We start from the raw sequence: 18,286 nt of genomic DNA, 5'->3' as shown, positions 1-18,286 counted from the left end.
GATGTTTTGAGAGAACAGCATGGAAACATGTATATTATCTATGTTGAAACAGATCACCAGCCCAGGTTGGATGCATGAGACAAGTGCTCAGGCCTGGTGCACTGGGAAGACCCAGAGGGATCGGGTAGAGAGGGAGGTGGGAGGGGGGATCAGGATGGGGAATACATGTAAATCCATGGCTGATTCATGTCAATGTATGGACAAAATCCACCTAAACAATATTTGTAAAGTAATAGCCATCCAACTAATAAAAAAAATGAAAGAATAAATAATAAAAACAGAGACATTTACTTTACCAACAAAGGTCCATCTAGTCAAAGCTATGGTTTTTCCAGTAGTCATATATGGATGTGAGAGTTGGACTATAAAGAAAGCTGAGCACCGAAGAATTGATGCTTTTGAACTGTGGTGTTGGAGAAGACTCTTGAGAGTCCCTTGGACAGCAAGGAGATCCAATCAGTCCATCCTAAAGGAAATCAGTCCTGAATATTCATTGGAAGGACTGATGCTGAAGATGAACCTTTGGCCACCCGATAGGAAGAACCGACTGATTGGAAAAGATCCTGATGCTGGAAAAGATTGAAGGCAGGAGAAGGAGATGACAGAGGATGAGATGGGTGGATGGCATCACCAACTCGATGGACATGAGTTTGAGTAAGGTCTCGGAGTTGGTGATGGACAGGGAAGCCTGGTGTGCTGCAGTCCATGGGGTCGCAGAGTCGGACACAACTGAGCGACTGAACTGAACCGAATTGAAATTCCTCTCCATCACGAAAACAGGTTAAAGGTGTAGTTGTCAGAAGTCTTGTGTTTCAAACCAGTTAAGTCAGACGCCATCAGCAGTGACCCTACTCCTTGCGCCTTGGGAGCTATGGTGGGCGGGACTGTGTGCCTGGGAGGTCCTGCTTCCCAGGTCTTTCTCATTTGGGACCAGACCCTTGCCGAGTGTCCTAGCAAATCTACATCCATTATTTAAATTTGTAAAATACAGAGTTTAAGTGTATTTCACAATGCTTAACTAAATACTGACCAAAGTACTATTTTGAAAATTTTATCCAAATAATAAGTGTACTAAAAGGTCTCAAGTGGAACTAAAAGGCTTTCAAGGAAATAGCTCAGTCTTCTGCCCGACCCTCTACTCATGGCAGCACTATGCCTTGACAGCAAGCAAAGCCCTCGTTTCTGACAGTGACCCCCCCTTCCTCACTCCCACCCCTGCTCTGATCTCTAAACAATATGCTTCTTCTGCTGTTTCCTGATCTGGGTCTTCTGCCTGCTTCTGTAATATTTGGAGGGCTGGCTTCTCCTTACACCGGCGGCTTCCACCCAGCACCCGCCCCTTCCTCCATCCTCATAACAAATCCACATCTCATATTTTGGTAAAATAAATACTGGTTCCACAGGGACTTCCCTGGAAATTCAGTGGTGAAGGCTACGTGCTTCCACTGCAGGGAGGCTAGGGTTCCATCCCTGATCAAGGGACTAAGATCCCACAGGCCTCTTGGCAAAAACAAAAACAACAAGACAACAAAGCTGGTTCTTTATGTTATGTTAACTACAGAGGAAATCACTTCTGGACGGAGTTTGCTGTTTACAGTCCTTCTCCTGCCACCACCCACCCTCAAAGCTACAGGGCCTGCACTTCCTTTCGCTCGGTTCTCTGTGTGTCTATTGTTCAGTTTTCCCTGCTCTTCCACGCGCCTGTCACACGCTCAGGAATAGCCACTGGAGCGGATGTGGTTCTGACCCCTCTGCTCCATTGGCTCCTTGCTCCCACCCCCATCTGGACAGTCCTGCAGGTCTGCCCACTGCCCCCGCTATATTGGGCTCATGCTTCCTGGAGTCTTATCTCGTATCTTCTTTGCTTCACCCCCTCATTTTGCTGGAGTGCGTCCTCCAGCAGGTTCTTGAGAACGGGGTCGGGGGGCTCCTCACCCTGACCTGTCTGCTGTCACCCCTGTCCTGCTTGCTTTGTTCTCCGTCACAGAACTGGACTTGAGGGTGGGTGAGGAGCTGAGCTCTCAGTTAGGCACATGTGTGTCAGGACTCTGTCCTTTGGGCCATGACCCCGAGTGTTCGTGGGGGGCGGGAATGAGGCCGCCTGGGAACATGGACACTTGGGGCCTCTGGGAGGTGATGCAACTGGAGCCTGGGCTTAAATGACGATTGATGATCAGAGCCTGGAGATCAAGTCTGAATTGGACTGTCTGCTCCACCAGCCAATACCCCAGCATCTCCAAACAGACAGACTAGATCCAGGGCCATGGAGCGACTTGGATGGGCTTTGGGGAAGAGGTGAGGACAGGCGGGTGGTGAAGAGAAGGGGAGTGTGGTTCCAGGTAGTGAGTCACGGCTGCAGGTGACGGTGACAGAGATGTGGAGAAGTGGCGGGTGGAGAGGGTGTGTGGGTGGGAGACAAGCTGAGGAGGAGGGCGACGATCAGGGTCCCGGCAGGTGCGGGCAGCCCCTCCCCCATGCCCTCTGACCTCAGCCCATGACCCTCCTGAGAAAGGCTGCTGGGCTGAGAGAAACGTCTTCAAAGTGCTATTTGGAGGTTTCAATGATTTATCACAGATGAACAAAGCCCTTGTGTGTATGTGTGTGTGTGTGCGTGTGTGCTCAGGCTTGTCTGGCTCTTTGCGACCCCATGGACTGTACCCGCCCGGCTCCTCTGTCCATGAGGATTCCCAGGCAAGAATATTAGAGTGGGTTGCCATTTCCTCTTCCAGGGGATCTTCTTGACTCAGGGATCAAACCCATGTCTCTTGTGTCTCCTGCATTGGCAGGCAGGTTCTCTACCACTGCACCACCTGGGAAGGCCAAGCAAAGCCCTTAATAAAGTATAATTCTTTTCAGTCTAGAAAAATCAACCGTGACTGCAATAGACCTCGAATGCCGATCTGAGGAACACTGTTTACAGGCAAAGCGGGAACGGATGGTCCTTCTTCTAGGGGAGTGGCAGGTGGTCCCAGGACAGAGCCGACCCCCTGGCCTCTGTGGCCGGGCCTGCCTAGTGGCCAGCAGATCCTGCTGCATCTGTGCTGGGCCCTGTCAGTTCCCAGTGAGGGAGGAGATAGATGGGCTCCAGGTTGGAAATTTACAATCAACCAGCCTCCTCTTTGCATTCCCTGAGATAAGAGGTAGATGGGCTCCAGTTGAGGAAATAATAGCCAATAAAAACAGGTAAATAGCCAATCTTTGTCTCTTGTTAAACACCTCCAGGGGAGTAATCATGGCAAGGACAAAGAAAGGAAAAAAATCCTGTCTGGTAAGGGAGACATGGCACATGCCTAGAAAGGCTCCTTGGAGTCAAAAGTCAGAGGATAATTCCAGGCCATAATGAGTCTTTCTCCTCCCAGAAGCCTTCACTTCAAGATCCATCATGGCGAGGGTGTGTGTGTGCATCCCAGGGAAGGGTCCTGAGACAGTGGGGACAAAGCAAGGTGATTGGTCTGAGGGAAGACACAGACCCAGAAAACTGACAATTTATACAGGATTTAAACTTCCCAAATGCACGACTCTCTCCCTGAACTCACCCATGCGTCTTTCGGCAAGTACTTTTCTTTCCAATAAACTTATTACTTTGTACCTTCTGCCTCTTTGACTGAGTTCATTCTTGACTAGGCAGGCAAGACTAGGGACCTTAGCCCTAACTGCTGGCACCTGTGGTCCAGTGGTTAGGACTCCTGGTCTGGGAGACTAAGACCCTGCTTCTAGCTACTGCTTGCTGTTGCTAGCTGCAAGCTGCCACTTACTGCTGCGTGCGTCCAAAATCACCAGGAGGGAGCCCAGTGGAAAATTTTGAGCTGCAGTGAGAAGTCGTGTACAGTCTTGGAAACTGAAGATGTTCCTTTAAAAGAAAAAATCCGTGCTTTTTAAAGTCAAGTGACAGCATTGACCATTATCTGCTCTTCTCTCCTGCCAGCTCTCAAGTTTTCTTGGGATGTCATCAGGGCAAGGATCAGAACAATGCTCACTTCTGTTTTGTTTTTAACCTGAATCACGAATGACCAATTGGCAGATGTAGGCCGAGCAAGGAGGCTTCTTTGACACTGGACTTCTGCCAAAACGTAGAGGCTTGCTGGTGTCCGCTGTATTTCCTCGTCTTTCCCCAGGGAAGGTCCTTTCTGCTTTTGGTTGTCGAGGACCACTGAAGATTGTTTGGGAACTTGACCACTGTGGCCGCATCCTGGCAGAATTTCTTGCCAACTGTTATTTATTATTCTACAAAAATCAAACAAGCGAAAGCTGTCTCTCTCCAAAACAAACTCCCAACCCAAACACACACACGTGACCCACAAACACACACACGGAGTAACCCACAAACACACACAGAGTGACCCACAACTCTGCTATGGTTGGTGCTGGGGAGGATGCGTCTTAAATGGCAAGCACAGCCTTCACTGGATTGTGGGACCATTGGTACGTGTCTCTTCTTGAAAGAGGGACTCCAATTAAAACTGAACATTTTGGGGGTCCCCTTTTATCCAGTTTAGTTTTCAGGGGTCTGGTGGGGTCGTCCAGGGGCTGGTTCCTGTTTTCATTGTGTAGAGCTTACGCCCCCTTCCCCCTTTGACCTTGCACCTGCTTCCCGGCGATTCATGACCCTCTGGTGCCCACTGGGGGCTGCTGGGGACCAGGCCGCATGGTCTTCAGCTTTGTGCCAAGGTTGAGGAGCTCAAGTCCATCAATGGGAGATCACCTGCACTATGAAGACCAGTGGAGAAGCATGAACCTGCCGTGGGAGCTGCAGTCCTTGCTACGTGGGGAAGAGGGGGTAACAAGTCGATGACACCTGACATTTATCCAATGTCTGCCATGTTTGGGCTGAAGCCTTGTTCATCTTTGTCTTATTTAACCCTCAGTAGTCCCCTGGTGGCTCAGACGGTAAAGCATCTGCCTACAATGTGAGAGACCTGGGTTCGATCCCTGGGTTGGGAAGATCCCCCTAGAGAAAGAAATGGCAACCCACTCCAGTACACTTGCCTGGAAAATCCCATGAACCAAGGAGCCTGGTAGGCTACAGTCCATGAGGTCGCAAAAAGTTGGACCCGACTGTGCGACTAACGCTAACAATCTTACGAAATGGGGATTCCCAGGTGGCGCTAGTGATAAAGAATCCATCTGCCAATGCAGGAGACGTGAAAAACTCAGCTTCAATCGTGGGCCAGGAAGATCCCCTGGAGGAAGGCCTGGCAACCCACTCCAGTATTCTTGCCTAAAGAATCCCATGGACAGAGGAGCCTGGTGGGCTACAGTCCATGGGGTCGCACAGAGGCACACAACTTAAGCGACTTAGCATAACATTGTGAAGTATATCCTGATTCCCACTTTACAGATAAAGTGAGGATCAGAGGCTCAACAACCTGCCCAAGGTCACATGACCCAAAAGTTAGGGAGCCACTACTTTTTAAAAAACTTTCAGGGACTACCCTGGTGGTCCAGTGGTTAAGACTTTGCCTTCCAATGCTGGAGGTACAGGTTCAATTCCTGGTCAGGGAACTAAGGTCCCATATGCTTTGTGGCTGAAAAATCAAAACATAAAACAGAAGCAACTTCATGCTGATGTTTGGCAGAGACTGACACAATACTATAAAGCAATTATACTTGAGCAAAAAATAAGTTTTAAAAAAGAAGCAACATTGTAACAGATTCAATAAAGACTTAAAAAAATGATCCACATCAAAAATATCTTTTAAAAAATTCCAACTAAGTCGACATTTTTAACCACGATATTTATTGCATAGTCTTCCTGGTGAGACCCACACCTATGGATTCTCCTGGTTTAGCTTCCATTCCATGGATAGTTGGATGAAAAAAGCTGTCATTCTCACACATAAGAACTCTAAACTGTGTCTTTAAGAGGACGTGTGATCGCATTTGATTGTTGATAAATACAGTCTTGTATTTATCACAGATCTTTTCCTCTTTTGCACTTTTCTGACCTCTCTGATGACTGTTTTGCTTAGAGAAGCTCTGAGTCAGCAGCATTTCCGGGGACCTGCAGTATGAACGCTGGTTGGGGAGGGAAAAGGAGGACTTGCAGGCCGGCTCCTTGCCTGAGCTTGCCATTCCGCATCTGCATGGTGAGGAGACCAGCTTTTCTGCAGGAAACAGCCATCAGGGCTGCTCATCCCAATTCAGGAGCCACTGGCCATGGTGGTTGAGTTACATTTAAATCTGTAAAATAAAATAAAACAGAAACCCAGTTCTCGGCCCCGCCGACCATTCGGCGAGGCCTGATCCCCCACATAGCCAGAGGTGCCTCATGGGCAGCTCGGAAGTGGAATGTCCACCTGACAGAGTCCGCTGGATGCCTGCCCATGCCAGCTGCCCTGCACCAGGCCCCACGGCCACGGCCACAGCCGCTTATGGAGCTGGGGCAGGCCCAGCTCCCGACACCTGGAGTTCGTACTCCTAGAGATGAGTTTACACAACTTCATATAAAGGAATGAGACATGGTCTTTTTTTTCAGGGTGGAGAATCAATTAGCAAGATGGATATGAAACTGGGACAACAATAGGTGATTTTTATTAATTGCTGTAACCATTTCTTCAATTTATTTCTTGGAATTTTATGTACTGCAAGTTATTTTAGATTTTTGTTTAATGAATGTGATTAATTTATTACAGAGGATCTGTTTTTTGCTCCATTTTGTGAGCTCTGTGAATCACTGATTACACTTTAAGTTTCAAAGGTAGATTATTGCTTTTCTGCATCTAATGTTTTTGTTAAAGGAAAACCTTTCTTCTAGTAGGAACATGGAATGACCAGGTCTGGATGCTGAGAGACTTGGCTCGTTAAACACGTGAGGGGTCTGCAGCTGGCAAGCCTGGTCTCTCCACTTTCACGAAGTCTGTTCCCAGGGCCCACATGTGCTCTGCAGTGCCCTGAGGTGGGAACCCCAGAAGGTGCATGGGGGCTCTCTCTAGTTGTGGTGAGTGGGGTACTCTTCACCACATGCGCTCCTCCCTGGTTGAGTTTCACCGAGATGAATCCACATGCTGGCTATGCAGCTTTTTTAAACAATGAAGAGAAGAAAAGTGCGGCCCAGGCTTGTGGGTCACTGGTGGGAAGTCAGTGGCAGGGCCAGGCCTGGACCCTCACAGACTCGGAAGGACAGGGAACCAGCCGCAAAGGAGGACACGGTCGCCCAGGCCAGGAGGCGAGGGGCAGGCCCCATCCTGAGCCCCAGGCGCCCACCTGTCTAGGCCGCCGCTCCTAGGAGGCCATGTAGCCACAGAGAAGGAAGTGCGCTGATCCAAGGAGGGGAGGTAGGGGGTGGGTCCTGGGAGGACAGAGGGCTCCTGGAGCATGTCTGCCCGCTGCAGGCACGAGGGCATCTCTGTCACCAGCCCCTTTGGCTGTCAGGCTGGGTAGCAGGGGGCACAGGCAGCTGCTGGGCAAGGGAGGCCGGGGGTCACGGGCCTGAGGAGAGTCGTGATGGTTCAGGGGGAGAGTGGAGAGGGAGCCCTCCCTAAGTAAGGGCTGCTGGGGACCTTTAGCTCGGTTCCTTAATCTGTGGGACTGCGTGTACCTCTCCTCCTGTGACCCTCGGCAACCCATGGCGGGATGAGAAAAGGGAGATGACGAATCAGACTAAGGCCACCTGAGCTCAGACTGGAGGTGCGGGGACCACCTCCACGGGGCGGAGCGGGGCTGGTGCTGCTGAGAGAGCCGCAGAAACGGGACTTCTTGGGATCTGGGCTGGGGAGACGAGGGAGGGCAGCGGGGCCCCTGAAGGGAGGGGTATGCAGCAGAGCAGTGGACACACAGGGAGGAGAGGGATGTGGTCAGAGGTGGAGTGTAGACAGTTAGGGGAGCTGCGAAGTGTGGGTGGTGCAGAATGGCCCCACTCACCATGACTAGAGAAAGCTGAATGCAGCAACAAAGACCCAGGGAGGGCAGCAAAAAGTAAGTGAACGGTGTAGTGTTTGCACACAACCCCGGCATACACGCCTGCACACTGGAGTCATCTCTGCATTACTTACAAGCTTAATACAATGTACACGCTGTGTGGACAGTTGCTGGAGCACAGGAAATTCAAGTTTCGCTTTTTGGAACTTTCTGGAATTTTGTGGGGGTAGTTATGATTCAGTTGGTCAAATTCAATGATGGGGAACCCATAGATATGAGCACCAACTGCATATTAACACCACTGAACTATATACTTAAAAATGATGAAGATGGTCAATTTTGTTTCGCGTGGTTTTTTTTTTCACCACGCACACAGACCAAAAAAAAAAAAGCAAAAACAAAAATTCTCAGAGGCCACTGGGATTAAGCACCTTTTGCTCTTACCCTTGGGGATCAAATCTGTTATCTTTTTTTTCTTGCACATTTTCCCTGGGTGTTAGTTAATTAAACCTCAGAGCCATAGTCTATCAGGGATCACTACGTAAGCTTGCTTTATGTGTGTTTGTTTAAAGACACCTAATTCATGTATATTCAGCAATATACTGTTCACTCACAGTCAACAGCACTGTAACCGCAGCCTGAGCAAATCATACCTGACACGTTTTTCTCCCTAAGATACATCATAGCTTTTACTTAGGACATCGTACATCGATTTAACCTTACATTTTGGGACCATTTTAAAAGCAAAATTACTCCTCCCCTCAAAAAGAATTAACCAGAAATGTAAAAATGTGACTCTAAATAGACTTTGGAAAGGATACTTGCTACAGTACAAGAGCAGGAACAAGAACGCAGCACCCAACCTTGTCTGACCTCAGCCAGAAATGTGCATTAGGTGACTCAAATTTTTTGCCACAAGCATTGATTTTGGAGTTAGAAATTTTAGCAACTAGGCAAGCTTGCAAACTGCAAAATCCATAAACAAGGACAATTGACTGTTCTGGGAATGGGTACAGCAAGAGGTGTTCAAGACCCTTTAAACATTCCTGAAAGGAGGTGAAAACGAGATCTAAGAAGAATATCCCACGTTCTTGAGCAGAAAACACAATATGATAAAGGTTTCAGTTCTCCCCAGAGGAACACAATGCAAGCCCAGCACAGTTTTTCATGGAAATTGAAAGGCTGGTTCTAAAATGTATATGGGAATGCAAAGCGTCAAGAATAACCAGGATCCTCCTGAGGAAGCCACAATTGTGTAAGACATCATAGATTGCTGTATGTATGCCCTCTCAATTAATCCTTATGGCAAAAGAGTCATTCCCTGTTTTACATATGAGAACACTGAGGTTTGCCAAGGTTAGTGACTCACCCAGGGCACACAGCGGGGGCAGGTGGCACTTGCAACACCCTAGTGAGGTCCATATGTCCCACTCACTCACACACACACACAACACACTCACACACAACACACTCACACGCAGACACTCACACACACACGGAGATGGGGGGCACCAGCTCACACCCGTTGGGGCTTATGTGCTGTGCTTAGTCGCCCAGTCTTGTCTGACTCTTTACAACCCCATGGATTATATCCCTCCAGGTTCCTCTGTCCATGGGATTCTCCAGGCAAGAATACTAGAGTGGGTTTCCTTGCCCTCCTCCAAGGGATCTCTCTGACCCAGAGATCGAACCCAGGTCTCCTTGTAGGCGGATTCTTTAATATCTGAGCCACCAGGGAACCCCTTGAGTCCCTTCATTTTAGACCAGAAGCTACAGGAGAAGTGGGTCTGGACCAACCTTGGGGCAGATCTGAGCCTCCAGCCCGGTGTCAGTCCTGGTTCAGTGGGTCTTCGTGGGCTGTCAAGGTCTCAGCGTGATGTGGTCTGCATCCTCCTTGGTCTCTCATCGCTTTTCTGATGTATTTTGTTGTGGTCAAGTTCCTTTAACTGCTCTGCCCTTCAATTTCTGTAAAACGGAAAGAATCATTCCTAACCCCATGGGTGGTTTGAAGATTAAATTAAATAACACGCAAATCACAGTGTCTGAACCTGGAGAAGCATTCAATAAACGTCAAGAACTAGTATCATTTATTATTTAAATGCATCATTTAGAACCATGATTGTGTAAGACATCATAGATGGCTGTACACATGCCCTCTCAGTTAATCCTTACAACAAAGGAGTCATTCCCTGTTATACATATGAGAACACTGAGGTTTGCAGAGGTTAGTGACTCACCCGGGGCAAACAGTGGCAGCAGGTGCACTTGCAACATGGTGGAGAGTTCTCCTTGGATTCTGCTTCTTTGCCATCTTCTTCTCCTCTTAGGAGCCGTTGATCGAGTGCAGCCCTGTGAGGTATGCTGCCCTTGCTTTGGCCCATGTTGGCATCCTGCTGTCTTTCCCCCACTCTGTTTTCTCTGCGTGTCGGGACTTACCCTGTCTAGCTCTTTATTATTGCCTTTTTAATTTAACATTATAATGTTAGCACATTTCAAAATATTTTAAAAACACAGGCATGGCTCATTTTATTGCCTTCCACTTTGTTGCACTTTGCAGATATTGTACTTTTTACAGATAAATATTTTAGAAAACTTACAAATAACTATAGGGAAGAAAAAAAACCCACTGATGAAGACTTATTTCTTCCCCCAATGCACTGAGTGGGTGACCTTGAGACAGTGAGTCGTGATTTTTGAGATAGTTATTTATTTTTGATCAAGAGAAATATATGATCTTTGGTGGCTCTCCTTGTCTTCCCAGGTGGTTCAGAGGTAAAGAACCCGCCTGTCAATACAGGAGATGTAAGAGACATGGGTTCCATCTCCGGGTCAGGAAGATCCCCTGGAGGAGAGCATGGAACCCACTCTAGTGTTCTTGCTTGGTGAATCCCCATGAACAGAGGAGCCCGGCAGGCTACAATCCATGGGGTCACAAGGAGTTAGACACTACTGAAGCAACTTAGCACACACGTGGGCCTGTGAATGTTGGTGCAGGGACAGGTCAGTGTGACCTCCACCCCAGGATGCAGAGCAGTCCTGCACCCCCGTGCCGTAACTCCTCTGCTGCCTCAGCAGCCTCCCCACTCTCATCTTAGCAACCACTCGTCTGTTCCCCATGACTGGGGTTTTATCTGTATGAGAGGAAAAGCACAAAGTTTTTCACAATCTGGACTTTGCCCATCACTTTAGCAAATCATTTGTTTCTATCTTAATCTTGTTTTTTTTTTGTTCAAAACATGGTCCTATGTCATTTCTCTGGAAAGTATCCTTTGACCTCTCTCATTGTCATCTGGTTCACGTACTTTCTGGCTCAGACAGTGAAGAATCCCCCTGCAACGCAGGAGACACGGGTTTTTTTTTTTAATATAAATTTATTTATTCAAATTGGAGGCTGATTACTTTATAATATTGTAGTGGTTTTGCCATACATTGACATGAATCTGCCATGGGTGTACATGTGTTCCCCATCCTGAACACCCCTCCCACCTCCCTCCCCATCCCATCCTTCTGGGTCATCCCAGTGCACCAGCCCCAAGCACCCTGTATCATGCATCAAACCTGGACCAGCGATTCGTTTCACATATGATAATATACATGTTTCAATGCCATTCTCCCAAATCATCCCACCCTCGCCCTCTCCCACAGAATCCAAAAGACTGTTCTATACCTGTGTGCCTCTTTTGCTGGGAGACACGGGTCAGGAAGATTCCTGGGTCAAGAAGATCCCCTGGAGAAGGAAATGGCAGCCCACTCCAGTATTCGTGCCTGGAGAATCCCAAGGACTGAGGAGCCTAGTGGGCTACAGTCCATGGGGTGGCAAAGAGTTGGACATGACTGAGCGACTAACACTTTTCTCTGGGCTTCCATAATTTCTGTGCATATTTCTAATCTCTCAATTGTTTTTTGGATTTTTGGTGGCACAGCCTGTGGGATCTTAGTTCCCTAATCGGGGATTGAACCCAGTCCCTTTGCAGTGAGAACTCAGAGTCCAAACCACTGGATCGCCAGGGAATTCCCTACCCTTATCAGTTTTAATCTCTGTTAGATTTCAAGTATCTCGAGGGCAGAGATTATGCCTATTCCAATTTGTTTCCCAACTGCCTATTAAATATGAATGTATATGAATATAGAACATCTAATTACTTATTATTTGATTCATAGATAAGTAACTAAGAGAGATGCTAAAGAGGATGACCTGGATTCTCCTAAGACTGGGTATCTGGTTGCTAGAGTTGAGAAAAAACAAAAGGGACAGCATGTAGTCACTTTGAAATGTAAGAATTTGAGAAAGCTTCTTAGAAAAAAAAAAAACAGATTCCATATTTGTTAGCTATTGCAACCCTACACACACTCAGAATGCTCAGATATTCCAGGACAAGTGTTTTAGCAAATATCACCGTACATGGTGACAGGAGCCAGAGGAGTTGGGTCAGGAGAGGGGCCCATCTTTCTAGTTCTAGAGATGGGCTTGGCACCACTGCCAAAGTCAGTGGGACTGGGTAGTGGGGCTCCAGACCCCTGACCTCAGTTTTAGTCAGAGCTCTGCTTTCGTTTCAATTTGAAGAAGGAATTCTACTGCTTAAAAAAATAAAAGCTGGGAGCATCGCAACCTTATACCAAATAGCAATGCAGCCCACGTCCAGGCCGATTTGCCAGCTCCCCCAAGAACTCTTTTCCACTGGGGCTTTCTTTAATTAGGCCCTTTTCTCTTGCATTTGATGCTATTCACAGTCAGAATCCACTCTTGTCACACTTGCTTGAGTTTCAGCCATGTTCTAGAAACTCCTGTTTGTTAGGACAGTACTCTCTGGAGGGTCATTCTGGGAAGGTGCTTTCAGCCAAGTCCTGAAACTCCCTCATCAGGTGACAGGCACATCCTCTCCTCCCTCAGAGTTCTGCAGTGAGAACCCTGCTCCATGGATAATTATGTTAGCAATCAATAATCTTTTCACTGAGACTGGTCATTTTTACTTATTTATAGTGTTCATTGTGCAGCACAAAATGGTGAGACTTCTAAATAACAGAAATAATGCCACCTTGATTCCAAAATCAGGTTTGGAATTAGTATTATAATTTAGTACTGTGCCAAGTGATGATGAATTCATCACGTCTTTAACCACAGTGTCTCATTCCAAACGAGAGGAGCAGCAGGCGATGGCCTCCAGGGGAGGGTGATGGGATGGAGGACCGGACAGGTTTGGGAGCAGGAGCTCTGGATGAGGAGGAAGAGCAGGTTCCACGGGTGCGAGCTGCCTGCAAGCCTCGGGAGAGGCACCCCGGCAGGAAGACTCCGGAGGTGGAGCAGGTCTGACAGTAAGGTCAGAGGAGCCGAGGTCAGCTCTTCCGCCGCTGGCTGGGTGGGTGACGAGGAGGCTGTGCGGGCCAGTGGCTTTCTCCTCCTCCGGGGTGAATCTCCCAGGTAGTAATCATATCCACCAGTCCCACTTCCTTCTTCACGTCATTCTTCCTGGAGTCCCCCTGCCTCAGTCCTCCTCTGGCCACTCACCTGTCCAATTTTCATTCCCACATTTTGTGGATTCAGTCTCATCTGCTACTGTCTTTCCAGATGATCTTTATCCTTGGGGAATTAGACCTTTAAAAATATAACTCTGTGGTCATTTGAATGGGCTTGGGGAGGAGAGGAGACAAAACATACGTTCAATCTGCCATATTCCCCCTTTTTTTCAATATCGTTAGGCTGAAGGAAAGTGATGACACTGAATAGTGAGACAAAACAGGAGACCCCCTAAATTGTGGCAGGGGTGGTGGGTTACTCCTCCTGGTTAGAGGTTATTGATTTCTTGTTTTGAAGACAGATTGTGGGGACTACCCTGGTGGCCTAGGGTTTAGGACTGTGCGCTTCCGCTGCTGAGGGCACGGGTTTCATCCCTGGTCAGGGAATTAAGATCCCAAAAGATGTGTGACATGGCAAAGAAAAAGGAAAAAAAAAAAAAAGCAGACTGAAGAATTGAGATGGACAGAACAAATGTCACAAGTGAGATGAGACAAGTCAATGAAGACTCTCTAGACAGGAAATGACTTTGATTATAATTTACTCCTTGTCTTGATGGAAACTCACTACTTACAAAACAATGACAATGATAGCGGGAAGAATCTCTCTTCCTTTTTATTATTACTTAATAGTTTATTTTCCATACTTCCCTTCTGATTAATACCAATGGTATTAATTACTAAATACTTAGCTTTCTCCTCGGCTACTGCCGGCAGCTGAACTGAGCATGGCATGCTTCCTTTGCAGACATAGGGGCTCCTGCAGGCTTGAAGGATGACTTCGAGGCATTGCTCAGCTGCTTCCGGGAGATGGATAGCATGCGCTTTGAGGACTTCTTTGAGCTCTGGAGGAGTTTGAAGTTTGGAACCATCTTCCGTGGTAGAATGAGAAATTTAGAAAAGAGCACTTCTGCAAAAGAAGGTTTGGCTTTGGCTTGGTGATATTTTTTACCTCCATACACCTTCCAGATCAGAACTGGTATTTTATATCTGTTATATAACACCTAATTGTGTCAACTAAAACAAAAGATTAGAGTTGCCCTGAAGGATTGGAATGAAATTTTTAAATTTCAGCAAGATTTGATAAATGTGCAGCATTTTGAGGCAGCTTATATTTTTAGGAAGCTACAACTAGACAGAGCATTTCACTTTACAGCAATGCCTAAATTGCTGTCATACAGAATGAAGACAAAAATTCAACGAGCTAAAATTACTGAAGAATTTAAGGACCCAAATGATTGTGTAATGAAACTTATCACTTCTGATGTATTAGAGGAAATGATGAATGTTCATGACCATTATCAGAGAATGAAACATGTAATTTCAGCTGACAGGTCCAATCTGGAAAAATCCCTCAACTTGATAAAGGATGATTTTTTTTTTTAATATAATATCAAGAACATGGCTTTGGAGCATCAGCAGTGGCACAAAGACAGAAAGAATCCACCCTTAAAACTGAAAGTTAAAGATGGAGAAGAAAAGAGTGAGAGAAATTTACAACAATCACAGAGATGTGAAAGGGCAGCATCATTAGTGAAAAGAAAATCAAAGGCCTTTTCAGTTGTTGTTTAGGCATCAAAGTCAAGAAGGCACCGTCAGGTCAAAATTGACTTCTGACTCTGATTCTACACCCGGTCAAGTACAAACCAAAGCAACTAGGAAAAGAAGAAACAAAGAAATGTTGAAACCAGCAGAAAGTGAAGTGTCTTTCAGAGCCAGAGGTGACACGCAGAATATACATAAGGAAGAGAAATCTTTAAGTCTGAGTACGCCTGTGGTTACAGAAGAGGATGAGGAGAACAAAAGTTTTAGTGAAACAGAGTTCACTGCACCTAAGAGGAGAAGAAAACAGAGAACAAAAATCTGGTGTAGAGTACTTAATATTGAGCTCTTTGACAGAAAAGATTTATATAGGTTCATCTCTACCAATATTTTTGGATACCCAATGCAAAGAGCTGACTTGTTAGAAAAGACCTTGATGCTGGGAAAGATTGAAGGCAGGAAGAGAAGGGGATGACAGAGATGATTGGATGGCATCACTGACTCAATGGACATGGATCTGAGCAATTTCTGGGAGATGGTGAAGGACAGGGAGGCCTGGCGTGCTGCAGTCGATGGGTTGCAAAGAGTCAGACACAACTGAGCGACTAAACAGCGACAACTACCATTTTTCTAGATTCCATGTGACCCAGCAATCCTACTCCTGGGCATATACATGGAGAAAACCGTGATTCTAAAACATACATGCACCTCAGTGTTTATTGCAGCACTATTTACAGTAGCCAGAACAAGGAAGCAACCTAAGTGTCCATCAACAGAGGAATGGATAAAAAAGATGTGGCACATTAATACACATGGAATATTACTCAGCCATAACAAGGAATGAAATTTTGCCATTTGCAGAGACAGAGATTCTCTAGTGCCTCAGATGGTAAAGAATCTGCCTGTAATGTGGGAGACCTGGGTTCAATCCCTGGGTTGGGAAGATCCCCTGAAAGGGGGCATGGAAACCACTCCAGTATTCTTGCCTGGAGAATCCGCATGGACAGAGAAGTCTGGAGAGCTGCAGTCCACGGGGTCACAAGGAGTTGGACACGACTGAGCAACTAAGCACAGCACAGAGACGTGGATGGACCTAGAGACTGTCATACAGCGTGAAGTAAGAAAGAGAAAAACAAATTTTGTACATTAACACCTATATGTGGAATCATGACTATATTTTGAAGATAGGGTGTGAAGCTCTTGATAAGATTTGCTTTAGATGTGAAACAAAAGCTTATTGGGCAGAGTTCAAAAGAAAATATTTGTGTTTAACAGTGGGTGAATTAAAATGTGTCCAAGTACTGGTTACGTATTATATTAAAGTAAGCTATTTGTATTGTCAACTTGATTATAATAAAATAATAACACTAAGTTGTAAATTAAAAAAAAAAAAAAACTTAGCTTCCCCGATAGCTCAGTTGGTAAAGAATCCAACTGCAATGCAGGATACCCCAGTTCGATTCCTGGGTTGGAAAGATCCCCTGGAGAAGGGAAAGGCTACCCACTCCAGTATTCTGGCCTGGAGAATTCCATGGAGTTTTTAGTCCATGGGATCAAAAAGAATTGGACACAACTGAGCGATTTTCACTTAGGATACCAGAACTAAAATCCTGTGATGCTCAGCCCAGTTTAAGATCAGTTTTGACCATTTAGAAAAAGCGATCTCATACAGACAGCCACAGGGGAATTCATTTCACTGAGAATTATAGAAACAATTAACTGTTTCAGCTCCCATCACAGGTCAGCTAAAGGAATGAGCCTGTCCTGAGTGTTCAGCGTGGTGGCCAAATGAGCATTATTCTTCACGTAGCTGAATACTGCACCAAAATGAAGCTCCGTTCTCTTCAGGAAACACTGATTGAACTGTTGGGGGTTCTGTGCCTGGACTGATGAAACAAAGATGAACGAACTGGTTCCTCAAGCCCTTGAGGCCGAGGGGAACATGGAGAGGTGATGGCTTGTGGGTGACAGGCTTCCTGTGGCAGCACAAGTGCCCATGATCGCCCTGATGGAGGCCGCGCCCGGGCCCTCCTGCGCATCCATCCGCAGAGAGCTGCCAGTCAGGCATTGTCTAGACACGGTGCCACTTCTCTCTGCTTCCTTGGAACACTCTCTCCCCGAGAAGCTCCTGCAAGTGGCTGCTGCTCATCTCCTGCCCCAGCACCCCCCACCATGCCCTGCGTCTTATCTCTGGGGCAGGGGCTGGGTGCTTTCCCAGGTGGGAGATGAGCTGGGGTGGGGCCAGGGGCTGCTTTTCTCAGCTGGTCTGGACTTTTTCTTTCTCTTTGACACCAAACACACTCGTCAGGGAGAACCAGCCTCTGCTCTGGCCTCCTCATGGTCCAGGCTTCACCATTTCATCGCCCATCTGCCCGAAGGGGTCTAGGTTGCCTCCCTGCTCCACACACCAGCCATTGTGGTCCTCTTTCAGCCAGATCTCCTCATTCACGTGCTCAGAACTCTGGAGGTGGGTGGGGAGCTGCCATCTCGCTGGCAGTCAAGGCCCCCATCTCACAGGCAGCTGTGGTGTGACCTCCGGTGCTGGCCCTTCCAGTGTATTTCCATCTTGCTATAGGGCTTCCCTGGTGGCTCAGATGGTAAAGAATCCACCTGCAATGCAGGAGACCCAGGTTCGAGAGCAGGGTTCGATCCCTGGGTTGGGAAGATCCCCTGGAGGTGGGCATGAAAACCCACTCCAATGTTCTTGCCTGGAGAATCCCCATGGACAGAGGGGCCTGGTGGTTGCCAAGAGTCGGACACAACTAAGCAACTGAGCAGCACACATCTTGCTATTTTGGATTAGCCTGTGGGGTGAACCAAGAGAGAAGGCTCCTATCACATTTTTGCTGGTCGGTGGGGGCAGCCCACTCACATACCCAGTGGTTTTCAGGACAGTTTCCAGGGGCGGGAGATGGCCTGGGACCTCCTCTGGCAGAAGGAGGTCCAGAGAGGGACCTGGAGTGGGGGCTCTGCTTTCCCAATGGCTCTGAGCCAGACAGGACGAAATCACACACATGTCTCTTGTTAGTGCCAGAGGGTGTTCTTGGGGAACCACAAGCATTTCTTCAAATCCTCAAAATAACCCTGCAGGGCTAGGTGGTGGATTCCCATTGTACAGATGGGGAAACCAAGGCTCAGAGGTGTCACATTACCTGCCTCAGCCACAGAGCTCGGAGAGGCCAGTTTCTGAACAGATCTGTGGACCCCAAAGCCCCCGTTTGCTCTTCAGCACCAGGCTGTCCCCTTCCAGTAAGTCGGGGGTCTCATACAAGGACTTTCTCCTCAAAAGAGGACCTAAGGCATTTGTCAGGCTGCAGAGCTTCAAATAAAGAACGTGGATGTCTCCTCTTCTGTGTTCTTATCCACATTTTCTTAT

At 47.3% G+C, this 18,286-nt stretch overlaps 1 pseudogene; it reads left to right on the top strand.

Annotated features, from left to right (window-relative positions):
• Positions 1-13,036: 13,036 nt before the first annotated feature.
• LOC122447297 lies at positions 13,037-15,426 on the top strand (annotated as a pseudogene).
• Positions 15,427-18,286: the final 2,860 nt, after the last annotated feature.

This window comes from Cervus canadensis, chromosome 9 (genome assembly GCF_019320065.1).
Source record: "Cervus canadensis isolate Bull #8, Minnesota chromosome 9, ASM1932006v1, whole genome shotgun sequence".
Classification (NCBI taxonomy): domain Eukaryota; kingdom Metazoa; phylum Chordata; class Mammalia; order Artiodactyla; family Cervidae; genus Cervus; species Cervus canadensis.
The sequence above is the reverse complement of the archived record's forward strand: the minus strand, read 5'-3'. Positions and strand labels throughout refer to the sequence as shown.